We start from the raw sequence: 15533 nt of genomic DNA on the forward strand, positions 1-15533 counted from the left end.
GTCAAACTGTATTAACATAGTTAATAAACTTGGAAATGTTTTATTCTGTGCTGTAACTGGATAATACATATTCTGGAGTATACTGGGTTGGTATACTCCAAAATATATACTCACAGACCGGGCCATGGGGGTCAATGCCCCCACAGCCCAGTCTGTGACCAGGCCTCGCGGTGGATAAGGGCTTGATCAACGAGGCTGTTACTGCTGGCTGCACGTAGACTGTTGTACGAACCACAGCTTGGCCGGTCAGGTACTAACTTTATGTGTCTGTCCAGCACCTTCTTGAAGACAACCAAGGGTTAGCTTTAAACTTTTAGTGCTGGTGTGTTTTCCTCAAAAGAAACATCTATATGCATGCATGCATGCACGTGCACACACACACAGAGAGGGAGAGGGAGCAGAGGCACTATGTGTATCACTAACAACAATCTTCAACATATCTATCGAAACAGGGAGACTACCTGAGGTATGGAAAACAGCAGGTGCAGTCCCAATTTTTAGAAAAGGAGATAGACATGAAGCATTAAACTACAAACCAGTGTCACTGATGTGTATAGTATGCAAAGTCATGGAGAAGATTATCGGGAGAAGAGTGATGAAGCACCTAGAAAGAAATGAGCTTATCAACGACAGCCAGCATGGTTTCAGGAACGGGAAATCCTGTGTCACAAACCTACTGGAGTTTTATGACAAGGTCATGGAAGTAAGATGAGAGAGAGGGATAGGTAGATTGCATTTTCTTGGACTGTAAGAAGGCTTTGAACACAATTCCACACAAGAGATTAGTACAAAAGCTAGAGAAGCAGGCAGGAATAAAAGAAAGGCATTGCAATGGATCAGAGAATACCTGACAGGAAGGAAAGAACGAGTCATGATGCGTGACAAGATGTCAGAACTGGGTATGTACAGTGGTACCCCAAGTTTCGAACTTTCTTTGCTCCAGAAGGCTGTTCAAGTGCTGATACCAAACGAATTTGTTCCCATGAGGAATAATGTAAATTGGATTAATCCATTTCAGACCTCCAAAAATACACTTACAAAAGCACTTACAATAATACACTTACATAATTGGTCGAGTTGGGAGCAGTTCGAAACTTGGGATACCACTGTACCTGTGATGAGCCGGGTTCCACAGGGGTTAGTCCTAGGGCTGGTGCTATTTCTGGTATATGTGAATGACACGACGGAAAGGATAGAGTCAGAGGTATCCCCATTTGCAGAGGATGTGAAGCTAATGCGAAGAATTAAATCAGATGAGGATCAGGTAGAACTACAAAGGGATCTGGACAGGCTGCAAGCCTGGTTCAGCAACTGGCTCCTGGGGTTTAACCCCGCCAAATGGAAAGTCATGAAGATAAGGGAAGGTCAAAGAAGGCCATAAATAATAATAAAATTTTATTTCTTTGCTAACGTTACAATGTGTGTTTACATTTCATAATTTGATTGGAACAAAGACAACCATAGAGTACAAGCTAAGGGGCCAAAGACTGCAAACCTCACTCGAGGAAAAGGATCTACAGTACCTCTGTTGATATATAAAAAACAATGTTCAATTCGAATCAACTATGATCTACAGTGGTACCTTGACTTACAAGTTTAATTCATTCCGTGACTGAGCTCGAAACTCAATTTGCTTCTTTATTAAATCAATTTTCCTCATTAGAATTAACTAAAATGCCATTAATCCATTCCAGCCCCCAGAAACCACCCCAGTTTTATTGTAGCATATACAATGTATATACAGTATACTCATTACTTACCTTAAAATATTTGTAGTTGTAATGTTGGGTGAGAGGTGAGTATTTATTGTACAAAGAGGAAGAAAAAGAACAAAGAATGGAAGTACAAAAGAAGATCACAGTAGAGGGGTTAGCTTGTGTGTTCATCTGTGTTTACATTCTCAATGTCTCTTGTAGCAGTTTAATTAAGAAATGATTCAACTCAGTGAACAATGTATATCATTGATAATAATAATAATAATAATAATAATAATAATAATAATTATTTATAACATAATAATTAATAATAATTGCTCTGGAATGCTTTAAATCTCAGCTACCAAACCTATATGAAATATGTATGACATTTAAAGCACTAAAGAGCGATTATTATACATATCTGAAGCTCACTCGTAACTCGGATTTTGGCTCGCAGCTCAAAGCAAAAAATCGACCGAGCGACGGCTTGTAACTCGGAAAATCCGTGAGTTGGGACATTCGTAAGTCAAGGTACCACTGTATATGTCTAGTAATAAATAGTCTGTAAAGCATTTGGTTTAGTCTGCCTGAAATGCCTCGGCATGATAAAGGCTTTCTTTGCACTTAGCAAATCAATATTGTAAACTATGCAAAAAAAATAAAATTTTGAATTTTGAATTTGAGCACATCACCTAAATAACTGCTGCAACATAAGGGCTCCTGGCAAACCTAAGAATAGCATTTCAACACCTTAGTAAGGAATCATTCAAGACTGTACACTGTGTATGTCAGGTCTATATTGGAGTATGCAGCACCAGTTTGGAACCCACACACCAGGTCAAGCACATCAAAAAATTAGAAAAAGTGCAAAGGTTTGCAACAAGAATAGTCCCACAGCTAAGGGGTATGTCCTATGAGAGGTTAAGGGAACTCAACCTGACGATACTGGAGGACAGGAAAGATAGAGGAGGACATGATAGAGACATAAAATACTAAGAGGAATTGATAAGGCAAATAGGGACCAGAAGTTTCAGAGATGGGACACAGCAACAAGGAGTCACAACCGGAAGTTGAAGACTCAAATGAGTCACAGGGATGTTAGGAAGTATTTCTTCAGCCATAGAGTTGTCAGGAAGTGGAACAATCTGGAGAGAGATGTAGTGGAGGGAGTATCCATACGCAGCTTTAAGAAAAGATACGATAAAACTCGTGGAGCAGGGAATGAGTGGACCTAGTAGCAACCAGTGAAGAGGCAAGGCCAGATCTGACTTGACCCCTGCAACCACAACTGGGTGAGTGCACGCATTCATATCCATATATACATGCATGCATACCTACACACATGTATATATCCCAACACGCATTCATAGCCACATGCTGGGTCACCATGGTGCCCCCATGGCCCTGGCTATGGTGCCCCTGTGGCCTGGCTTATAGTGCCCCAGAGGCCTGGTTGGCAAAGCTTTTGCTTCACACACGGAGGGTCCGGGTTCAATTCCAGGTGGGGTGGAAATATTTTGACGCACACGAAAATCACTCACTACGAAAGCAAAAGACTTGGCAGATGATGCAACATCCCCCCAATGAAAAGCAGGGGTGTCACTAGCACGTTAAGAGACCATACAATAAGAGTCAGGGGCCCGAGACTGTTCAACTGCCTCCCAGCATACATAAGGGGGATTACCAACAGACCCCTGGCAGTCTTCAAGCTGGCACTGGACAAGCACCTAAAGTCGGTTCCTGACCAGCCAGGCTGTGGCTCGTACGTTGGTTTGCGTGCAGCCAGCAGCAACAGCCTGGTTGATCAGGCTCTGATCCACCAGGAGGCCTGGTCACAGACTGGGCCGCGGGGGCGTTGACCCCCGGAACTCTCCAGGTAAACTCCAGGTACACCTGTTGTCCTGTTAACGTAGCAGCAAATAGGTATCTGGGTGTTAGTCGACTGGTGTGGGTCGCATCCTGGGGGACAAGATTGAGGACCCCAATGGAAGTAAGACAGAGTCTTCGATGACGCATTGCCTCTCTTGGGTTATCCTGGGTGGCTAACCCTGCAGGGTTAAAAATCCAAATGAAATCTTATCTTCAGTTCAATTCAAAGTTTATTCTCTATAAGGATTGCAATGCTGAGTTTACAGAATTTGGTTATTGTGTGGTTTACATGTAGTAAAATAATGATTACAGAGTGTACCACTAGAACACCTAGCATGGCTAGGCATTTCGGGCAGACTTAGTTTAATTCTTAATTTTAAAATATAACAAATTATGAGGTAAGTTGGTATTATGGCTAAGTGACTAAATACTAGTTTGTGAGTTTAGCAATGTGAATGCTTTTGTTTTGGCACAGTACATAGTTTCAGTATTGGAGTATCACAGGATTCATTATTTTAAGATTGAGATTAATATTTCTGTTTATGGTCAAATGGGTGAGTGAGTGTAAGTGTGAACCACCAGGTGGTATTCGTGTAGTTAGTTGATGGGGTGTATCAGGGAGATAAGATGTTTTCTAATGGTAGTTTTGAAGGTGATGAATGTGTCTGCAGTTCTAGAATTCTCAGGTAGGGTGTTCCAGATTTTAGGGCCTTTGACATACATTGAATTTTTGTAAAGGTTTAGTCGGACACGGGGAATGTCGTAGAGATGTTTGTGTCTGGTGTTATGCCTGTGGGTTCTGTCACAACTATCAAGAAAGCGTTTTAGGTCAAGGTTGATATTAGAGTTTAAGGCCCTGTAGATGTAGATTGCACAGTAGTAAGTGTGGATGTACTGAACAGGGAGTAAGTTTAGATCTATGAAGAGTGGGGGGGGGGGTGTTGCCAGGGATGGGATTTAGTGATTATTCTTACTGCAGCTTTTTGTTGGGTTATTATTGGCTTTAGGTGTGTTGCTGCAGTTGATCCCCCAAGCACAAATAGCATAGGTGAGGTATGGATAAATAAGTGAGTGGTATAGTGTGAGAAGGGCATTTTGCGGCACGTAGCATCATATCTTGGAGAGAATCCCAACCGTTTTGGATACTTTTTTGGTTATATGTTGGATATGGGTGCTGAAATTCAGGTTGTTGTCAAGGTATAGGCCTAGGAATTTGCCCACATTATGTCTGGTAATTAGAGTGTTGTCAATCTTAATGTTAATTTGTGCATCTCCTGCTCTGCTACCAAACATAATATAGTAGGTTTTGTCAGTGTTAAGCGTAAGTTTATTGGCTGTCATCCAAGTCTACACCCCTCAAGGAAGGTTCCTTGATGTTGGTGAGGGGCTCTTGATTTAGGGAATTGGATCTGTGCTCCACTTCCCCGAATTAAGCCTGAATACCTTCCACATCCCCCCCCAGGCGCTGTATAATCCTCCGGGTTTAGCGCTTCCCCCTTGATTATAATAATAATAATGTCATCCAAGTCGATATTTTGATCAGCTCCTCGTTAACAATGGTGTTGAGAGTGGCAAGATTAGGGTGAGAGATGACATAAGTCGTGTCGTCAGCAAAGAGAATGGGTTTCAGGTGTTGGGATACGTTTGGAAGATCATTGATGTATATGAGGAAGAGCAGGGGACCAAGGACACTTCCCTGCGGAACTCCAGTATCAAGTGGCCGTGTTGTTGATGCTGTGTCTTTAATGGTGACATACTGATACCTATTAGTAAGGTAAGATTTGAAATAAGCAAGCGCATGGCCTCTTATACCGTAATGGTCAAGTTTGTGGGGTATGATGTGGTCTACTGTGTCAAAAGCTTTTCTTAGGTCAATAAAAATTCCTAGTGGATATTCCTTATTCCTTATTACCATGAACACATTAACTCAAATTATATATATGCATACGGGATACTTAATCTACAATGCTAATAACCCAAGATAATCCAGGAAAGCCAGAGTGTGGCATATTTTCATTGAGGCCTTTTTTTTCCTTAATCTGGTACATCCGCAGTGTGTAACTACCTTACTAGAGCTTCATAGTTGTTAAAGCTAGCTATGTTGTTCTGTCCCCTCAAGGAAGGTTCCTTGATGTTGGTGAGGGGCTCTTGATTTAGGGAATTGGATCTGTGCTCCAGTTAGACGCTTCCCCTTGATTATAATAATAATAATGTTCTGTCACATTCCATTACATGAAGTGTTGCATATATGGGATAACGAAATTTGTTATCCTGAGCGGAGACTTCAGCAGAACGATGGCGAAAAAGGTGGCAGAATTTTCTTTATTTTACTTAGCAAAACTGGTGACAGTAATGTTCTGCTACTCTATTCTATTTGATAGTTACATAAAAGTGTAGAAAGGACGAAGGAAAAAAGGGAAGAACGATTTTTTTTACAGAATAAAAATGGGTGCCCTGGCAGTGTGCTGCTACCCTACCCTTCTATGTGATAATTAGTGTGCTATGAGTGTTTGCTGTCATTTTCCATCACACAGTATGGGTTTTGTGCAGGCTGTGAAATCTGTGAGCTTGAACTGGATTATTATTATTACAATCAAGGGGGAAGCGCTAAACCCGGAGGATTATACAGCGCCTGGGGGGGGGATGTGGAAGGCATTCAGGCTTAATTTGGGGAACTGGAGCACAGATCCAATTCCCTAAATCAAGAGCCCCTCACCAACATCAAGGAAAGCTTGAACTGGAAGACTTCGGTAATGCAATGAGGACATTGTCCAGTATTTAAGTTGGGTAGCAGCAGCAGCAAAGTTAGTTAGCTAGTTTAATATGTTTATTATGCACCCCATACCCATCCTGTGGGCGGTAGTCAAAAGATTACAGAGGTACATAATTGGTCCAGGGACTGGACTCCAAAGTTTTGATAGCTGAGCAAGTTAGACAGTGTAAGAAAAATCGTTTCAGCAGAACTGGAATTACTGTTATTCGTGTCCGTATAGCCCTTGTGGCTTAGCGCTTCTTTTTGATTATAATAATAACTGTTATTTGTGAATTACTGTCTTTGTGTATGCCTTTCCCACACACGGGAAAAATAAAGTTATGAAGATATCACCAAGTAAGACAAAATTAATATATAAAATAGGAGCATGGTGGTACGAGAAATAAACAAGATACAGAGAAGGTAGTCAACAGGAGATGTAGTAGGGTAAATGAGATAGGTGGGGGTAATACGTGTCTGGTGGTAATGGAGGGGTCGGGGGTTAAGGCATGAGTGCCAAAGCAGTCTCCCTCCCCCATCCCTCTTACTGTGTGTGGTGGCACCCGCAGTCATTGCCACAACATCAGAGTGCCAGCAGTGTCACCAGCGCCCTCTCTCAGCAAGACAAGACCCACATAGTCGTAATCTTTATAGTGAGCACTCGTGTAAACAAACCTGCTCTCCATGTTTATTTATATAAGTTCTCCCCGGGCCCTTTCTTACTGGAAAACTTATTTAACCAACAGGATAATAGTTTGAATGTAACAGACTCCTTAGTGAACCTGCCTAGTAGGAGCCAGTAGGCCTGTTGTAGGTTTTTATTGCTTATAAAGTGTGGATTAACAGATATGAATATTTGCTCAGCACGAGCCAATTAATCCTCTTGCATTATTATGTGTCGATGAGTGATTTAAACTTGTTATGTTCCGTTAACTGAATGTATTGATGGGAAACTTGAGGAGCATAGTGTGTGCAATGTTTTTAAAAGATTTAATTAAGTTTCTAGGTGAGCGGGCGCCCATCTTCAACCCGATTCCCTTTTGCGAAGACATTAAATAAATAAATAAATAAAAGGGGGAGGGGGCGGTTGGCTACCTTGACTCTGGTGAATGGCTCTTAATACAAAAGCCCTTGTGGCTTAGCGCTTCTTTTTGATTATAATAATAATAATAATAAATCTTAATACAAAAATGAAAATACTGAATCCGCACTCTCCTTCGAATCAAATCTGTCTCCCATTTTCCAGGGGCTGTATTAGGCTTATGGCTTTAGCGCTTCCCCTTCAGTATAAAGAAGAATCAGTGTGGGTTGAGCACGTAAGAGGTATATAGGTGTCCTTCCAGCATGAAAAGACACACATACTTTTACGTTCACCAGATTAGCAAATTAGAGGATGTTATGATAAAATAGGAAGAGAATCACTGCAGAAAGCATATCAGAGGTAGTTTATGGTGAATCAAAGGTACATAAGCCTTAAGCTTTTTATTTCACGTTTCGTTCGTTAGACAAGTTTCCAAAGTTACACACGTGTCTAATTTATATATTTGTTGGTATTAAAGATACTAAACTAACTTGTGTGCTACGTTGCACCCGTTTGGGCTTTTCCATTTACATGACAAAGCTCGAGCAACGTCATTAAATGACTTTGCCGATGTGTTTGATGCACCAGGAGGTACACTGGCCACCATAGAGTAAGTTTGACTCATACACCACCATTCCCGCTTGTGCATGTCTTTAATCAGTTTTAAAGCTACACAGTTTGTTCCTCTCTTCTACAACTTCATTACTAAACTGTTGCGCTTTACTTTATCTTTAATGAATCTTGATTTTATCAAACTTGGAAGTGTTCCAAATTATGGCCTTAGCTGTTGTAAGCAACTTCATTAAATCTCATTTTGATGAAAAAAACAAAAACATAAATCAGTTGAAAACTTTGATAAATGATACTATGGCAGACTGGAAACTTGATAAAGACAACGTTTCGCTTGGGGACTCGGCTTACCAAAGAGAGAAAAACGTCTATAAATATAGATTTGTTCTGGACATAACTTCTTTTATTTTTACGTTTGTCATTTAGATCTAGCCATCCATCATTTTTTTTTCAGCACACTGGCCGTCTCCTACCAAGGTAAGGTGACCCAAAAAAGAAAAAAAGAAAACTTTCACCATCACTGTCTTGCCAGAGCAGGGCGGATATTACAGTTCAAAACTGCAAATATCCCCACCCCTCTTTCAGAACGCAGGCACTGTACTTCCTACCTCCAGAATTCAAGTCCGGCTAACCGGTTTCCCTGAATCCCTTCATAAATGTTACCTGCCTCACACTCAACCAGCAAATGAAATCATAAAAAACACTTGTCTCCATTCACTCCTATCTAACATGCTCACACTGGCTGGATAACCAATCCCCTGGCATACAAAAACCTCCCTTACCTCTTCCAACCTTTCCTAGGACGATCCCTACCCTGCCTTGTCTTCTATTCTTACATCATCCTAGTTTGTTCCATCTCTCTAAATGTCCAAATCACCTCAACATCCCATCATCACCCCTTTGGATAATACTTCTAGTAATCTCGCATCTTCTAATCTCCATGCTATGAATGCTTTGCATAATATGCACATCACACATTGCTCTCAGACACGACATCTACACTGCCTCTAGCCTCCTGCTTGCTGCAACATTTACAACTCATGCTTCACACCCATAGAAGAGTGTTGGTATCACTATACTCTCAAACATTCTCCTTTTTGCCTCCATGGATAATGTTCTTTGTCTCAATAGATGCCTTAATGCACCACTCACCTTTTCCCTTGTCAATTCTATGGTTCACTTAGTTTTTTCATAGACCCCATTTGACAAGTCCAATCCTAAATATCTGAACACATTCACTTCTTCAATACTCCCTCCGTCCAATCTAATGTCCAGTCTTCCATTACCTAAATTTATTTGTTACCCTCATCACCTTGGTCTTTCCTATGTTCACTTTCAATTTCCCTCCTTTACACACCCTTCCAAATTCGTCCACCAACCATTGCAACTTCTCGTCAGAATCTTCCCAAAACACCATGTCGTCGGCAAAAAACAACTGTGACAACTCCCTCTTTGTATTAAGATTCTTTATCTTCCAATCCCAACATTATATTGCTTTTATTTGTTCTTACTTTTCATTCGCCAATCTATCTCTCAAGTGCAAATTGAGTGATCCCAATCTATTGTCTTGGGATTCTTGATACAAGAGCTTTGTCAACAGGTCAACGAAGACAAATTTCCATTATTCCACTATGGAAAACTCGAGGAAATTAAAACTGTATTGGAGTATAAAACAAATTCCAACCACATAATAGAGCGAGAAACTAATGTGAAGGACCTGGGAGTGATAATGTCAGAGGATCTCACTTTCATACATCACAACAAAGTATCTACCACGTCCCTTAGGAAAAATGATAGGATGGATAATGAGAACCTTCAAAACTAGGGATGCCAAGCCCATTATGATTCTCTTCAAATCCCCAGGGCACTGTATTACCCCGACGAGTTTAGCGCCTCTTCATGAATACTACTACTACTAATAAAAATTTATCCGCTGTGGTTTGTCAGGCAACAAGACAAATGTTTCTCGACGCGCGTCTCAGTCACATATGATGATCCCTAGTTGGAACGTTTAGTCATCTGAGCGAGGCTTTCCGCTATGACTTGCTAAACGATTTTTTTTCTGTGTTTACTGATGTGGTTATGTTTCTTTCTGTAAAGCACTAACAGTCTCCCTCCGATGTTGGGTACCCCTTGCCCCCTTAAACATAATAGTTTAGTTTAATATGTTTATTATGCACCCCATACCCATCCAGTGGGCGGTAGTCAAAAGATTACAGAGGTACATAATTGGTCCAGGGACTGGACTCCAAAGTTTCGATAGCTGAGCAAGTTACAGAGGTATAATAAAGACACCCATTCACTATCGTTCACTTATTAACTTACTAGAAGTGCGCATGCAAAACAATTGAATGACCTTTCGAAAAGGAAATATTAAGGTTGGCTTTGGTTATTATCATGCTTTTTTTTTCACTCATTTGACATTCTGTCTTGCTTATCTTCCTTCCTCTCTGCCGGCCACAGACTCTTGATTCAAGCCCTTCAAGGGAGGCACCTTGACGCCAGTGAGAGGCTCTTGATCCAGATTACCTCCCATTCCTCAAGGCTGGAGGGTGTATTTTTGCTTTTAGTTATTTGTGGGAGTTCTGATTTAGTATTAACATTTAGGTTAGGTTCATATATAGGGGTTTGGACACATGTGCTATTCAGTAAAACATTCATGACCGGATATATTTCTTAATTTTAAGAGTTTTACAGGATGCTTGTTAGTGGTAACCATCTCAGGATGTCTTAGTGATAGTGTGTTTTCTTACAAAAGTTTTTCAGTAGTGGATTTCCCAACGGTGTTGAACTTCTTATACTCAACATTTCTAACATTTGCTGAACAGAAATTTATAGATGATATGTCAGCTAACCGAATAACTGACAAGTATTTCAATATTTTTTCACTAAAATTCTGTGATTTAATTACCATTAACAGACTTAATAGCTACGCCGTACAGGCTTGGCGCTTCCTTTTAATATAATAATAATAATAATAATAATAATAATAATAATAATAATAATAGTAGTAGTAGTAATAATAATAATAATAATAATAATAATAATAACAATAATAATAATAATAATAATAATAATAATAATAATAATAATAATAATAACACGAGCCCTGTTATAGTTGTAGGTTAATGAAAGCCAGAGTAACAATAACAAGTGTACTACTCTCCACGGCCCGGCTCAACAACAACAACACAGTTATAAAATAATGAACATAACATAGTATTTAATCCTCTCACTACTCAACAACTTACAGTCCTCCTTTTCTAAATTACCTTACATCATCACAACAGGTGGAATGGTTACCATATAAAGATTAGCTCATCATCCAAACTACTTATAACTCCAACTTAGTATCTGGAGGTCTGACCACTCTTCTGGAACGCCGTAGATATGGAGGGTTTGCACTGTCCTGAGGTGCAGCCTGTCCTATCATGCTGCCGTTTTCCTCATCAGACCTTCCAGGAGGTTCTTCCTGAATGCTAACTTGATCCTTAAGTTTACCACTATTATCTACTGTAGGCAGTTCCTCTAAACCATTGCTTACAGCTTCTGGTACTGTTGGAATCAGTGGTTGCTCTCCACTCCTAAACCTTGGTATGAGTTGATCTATATGTCTTTTCCATATCATATTACCAAAACCTCTAACGCTTTGTAATTCCAAACCCCTAATACCTCCACAATCTTCCCTTCTACCCAAGAGTCACCTTTCCCAAAAATTTTGACATACACAGCATCAACTTGAAATTGCTTCGCCTCCCTGAAATTCACCAACAGGCCTGGTCACAGACCGGGCCGCGGGGGCGTTGATCCCCGGAACTCTCTCCAGGTAAACTCCTGGTAAACAGGCGTTAGGCAATGACTGAGTCTTCCCTAACAAAACGTCTGACAGCCGCTACAGGGACTTTAAAATCCTATTAAACATCATTTCTGCTGGTGTCTTACTAGTGGAGGAATGAACAGTTTTCCTATGGTTATATAAGAACCTACATAATCTGGTATTAAGAGATCCTTTTGTAAATTTGTGTAATCCTTCCTTTAACGTCCTTACTGCCCTCTCTGCCAGACCATTTGATGATGGATGGTATGAAGCTGGAGTAACATGTTCAATACTATTTTTACTAAAGAAGGCTTCCAGCTCTTGTGGTACAAAGTATAAATGGAGAGGGTTTTGAGGATCAACGCCCCCACGACCTGGTCTGTGACCAGGCCTCATGGTGGATCAGGACCTGATCAACCAGGCTGTTGCTGTTGGCAGCAGGCAACCCGACGTACGAACCACAGCCCGGCTGATCAGGTACTGACTTTAGGTGCATGTCCGGTGCCAGCTTGAAGACAGCCAGGGGTCTATTGGTAATCCCCCTTATGTATGCTGGGAGGCAGTTGAACAGTCTTGGGCCCCTGACACTTATTGTGTTATCTCTTATCGTGCTAGTGGCACCCCTGCTTTTCATTGCGGGGATGTTGCATCGTCTGCCGAGTCTTTTGCTTTCATAAGGAATGATTTTCGCGTGGAAGTTTGGTAATAATTCCTCTAGGATTTTCCAAGTGTATATAATCATGTATCTCTCCCGCCTGCATTCTAAGGAGTACAGGTTGAGGAACTTCAAGCGTTCCCAGTAATTTAGGTGTTTTATAGCGGTTATGTGTGCCGTGAAGGTTCTCTACATTTTCTAGATCAGCAATTGCACCTGCCCTGAAAGGTGCTGTTAGTGTGCAGCAATATTTCAGCCTAGATAGAACAAGCGACCTGAAGAATGTTATCATGGGCTTGGCATCCCTAGTTTTGAAAGTTCTCATTATCCATCCTGTTATTTTTCTAGCAGATGCGATTGATACACTGTTATGGTCTTTGAAGGTGAGATCCTCTGACATGGTCACTCCCAGGTCTTTTACATTAGTTTTTCGCTCTATTGTGTGTTTGGAGTTTGTTTTATAATCCGATATAGTTTTAATTTCCTCACGTTTTCCATATCGGAGTAATTGAAATTTCTCATCATTGAACTTCATACGTTTTCTGCAGCCCATTTAAAGATTTGGTTGATGTCCGCCTGGAGTCTTGCGGTGTCTTCAGTGGAGGACACTCATGCAAATTCGGGTGTCAGCTGCAAAGGAAGACACGGTGTTGTGGCTTACATCCTTGTCTATGTCAGATATGAGGGTGAGGAACAGGATAGGAGCGAGTACTGTGCCTTGCGGAACAGAGCTTTTCACCGTAGCCGCCTCAGACTTTACTCTGTTTACCACTACTCTGTGTTCTATTTGTTAGGAAACTATATATCCATCTACCAACTTTTCCTGTTATTCCTTTATCACGCATTTTGTGTGCTATTACCCCATGGTCACACTTGTCAAAGGCTTTTGCAAAGTCTGTGTATACTACATCTGCAAGTATGGAGCATTATCTGACACATCTATGTCTTAGATTAGATTTTAGATTTTGCCACCGAAGTGGCTAGTTTATTGTGCACCCCTTATCCATCCTGTGGACGGTAGCGCGAGAGCATATGGATACACAAAAGGCCCAGGAACTAGGTCCCAAGGGGTTAACATGAATACATATGGATTTATATCTACATATCTATAGTTCACTTATCTGTTACAAGCAAATTTAGGAAATTTGCTTAGTATATCTGGGATCTTATTTTCATTAATAAGATATCTTGACATGTCACATAGGTTATTATACTGTCTGTCTCTGTATTCCTCATTAAGTTGACAATTAAGCACATAGTGTTCAAGACAGTGACCATATGCCTGATCACATAATTTACATTTAGTTTGATCATCATCTGTGTGTCTCCCAAACTTCCAGAAGTACTTGTAACCAAGCCTAAGCCTGGCCACTACAACATCAGTCAGTCTGTTCACATTGCACGTTGTTCCATAAACTATGTCTTGTAACCCAAAATTAGGAAAGAATTTCCTCAGTAGCTCAGTAGTAACTGTGGATGTCATCAACTAGTTACTTGCACATCTAAGAATTTTGAAAAAGAATCTACAATTACCAAAAAATATTGGCCCTCAACTGGGCCTGCAGTTTATATGAACCCTAAATCATGGTTTCCCAGTGCTGGGCCAAGATAGAGCAGATGAAAATGGCTTAAAATTCGGACTGGCAGATGCAACATTCTCCCAATGAAAAGCAGGAACTCCACTGAGAGACAACACAGTAAGTGTCAGGTGCCCAAGACTGTTTAACTGCCTCCCAGCATACATAAGGGGGATTACCAATAGACCCCTGGCTGTCTTCAAGCAGGCGCTGGACATGCACCTAAAGTCAGTACCTGACCAGCCGGGCTGTGGTTCTTACGTCGGTTTGCGTGCGGCCAGCAGTAACAGAGTGATTGATCAGATCCTGATCTACCAGGAGGCCTGGTCTCAAGCCAGGCCGCGGGGGCGCTGACCCCTGAAACTCTCTCCAACTATACTCTAGGTATACCACTGTGAAAAATAGAATTGCAAGAGCACTAGTATTTTTCTATTTTTTCACTGATTTAAATAGCAACGCTCTTCTTGCCGAATAAGGCAAGCGAAATTTTGTGTATGCAATAATTTCGCAAAAAACATTCTGAACCTAACGAAAAAAATATATTTCATTGTGTTTGTTTATTACTAAATTATTGTAAACTTATCTAAAATATATTGAGTTGGATTAGGCTAAATTAAATTGCGCTTGTTATAATGAAGTTAGTTTTCTAAGGTTCTTTTGGTACAAAATTATTAATTTTTACATTAATATAAATGAAAAAATATATCTTTAAAAGTTTGAGAAAATTTTAGGAAGAACTTAATTTTAAATAGCTCTTGCTAATTGACCAATTTTACCTATTCGGCATATGTATAATATATATATATATATATATATATATATATATATATATATATATATATATATATATATATATATATATATATATATATATATATAAACTCAACGGCTGTCTCCCCGTAAGGTAAGGTGACCCAAAGAAGAAAACACACTGATTAACATTTATTCAATCACCGCCTTTCCAGAAGTGAACTGACATCTCAATCAGATTACCCTCCGAGTGCGACATTCACCACCCTTTAATTTTCAGAGTGTAGGCACTGTCCTTCCCACCTCCAGGACTAAAGTTCGGCTAACCAGTTTCCCTGACCCCTTCATAAAAGTTATCCTGCTCACACTAACGTCACACCAATTAATAACTACTTATCTCCATGCCAGCCTCTTTTATCCCCTCCCTCTAGTCGTTCCTGTGACAACCACTGGCTCTTCTACCTTCCTCTTCCTTCAGATTTACACACCCTCTCCATCATCCGTACATGTTCAGACCACCTCAACAACCCCAACTCAACCCTATGAATTGTACCATTCGTCAAGACACATCGAATCGATATTTCCTCTCCCATTTGAGTGAGCGACATTTGTGGGAATATAATAATAAGAACGACAATAAACATAATAATAATAATAATAATAATAATAATAATAATAATAATAATAATAATAATAATAATACAGATTAAATTTTTTGGGTAATTTAATTCTGCATAATAGACTGTAAATTGTGATAAAATCACA

The 15533-nt window shown here is 40.2% G+C and overlaps 1 long non-coding RNA gene across 1 annotated transcript in view; it reads left to right on the forward strand.

The window, feature by feature from the left end:
* The first annotated feature begins 6793 nt into the window (after positions 1 to 6793).
* Positions 6794 to 15533, forward strand: part of LOC138852484 (uncharacterized) — a 40417-nt gene continuing 31677 nt past the window's right edge. The window contains exon 1 of the long non-coding RNA XR_011391799.1: positions 6794 to 6971. This is a non-coding gene — a long non-coding RNA (uncharacterized lncRNA). The remainder of the gene's footprint in view (positions 6972 to 15533) is intronic.

Source organism: Cherax quadricarinatus, chromosome 9, assembly GCF_038502225.1.
Source record: "Cherax quadricarinatus isolate ZL_2023a chromosome 9, ASM3850222v1, whole genome shotgun sequence".
Taxonomy (NCBI): domain Eukaryota; kingdom Metazoa; phylum Arthropoda; class Malacostraca; order Decapoda; family Parastacidae; genus Cherax; species Cherax quadricarinatus.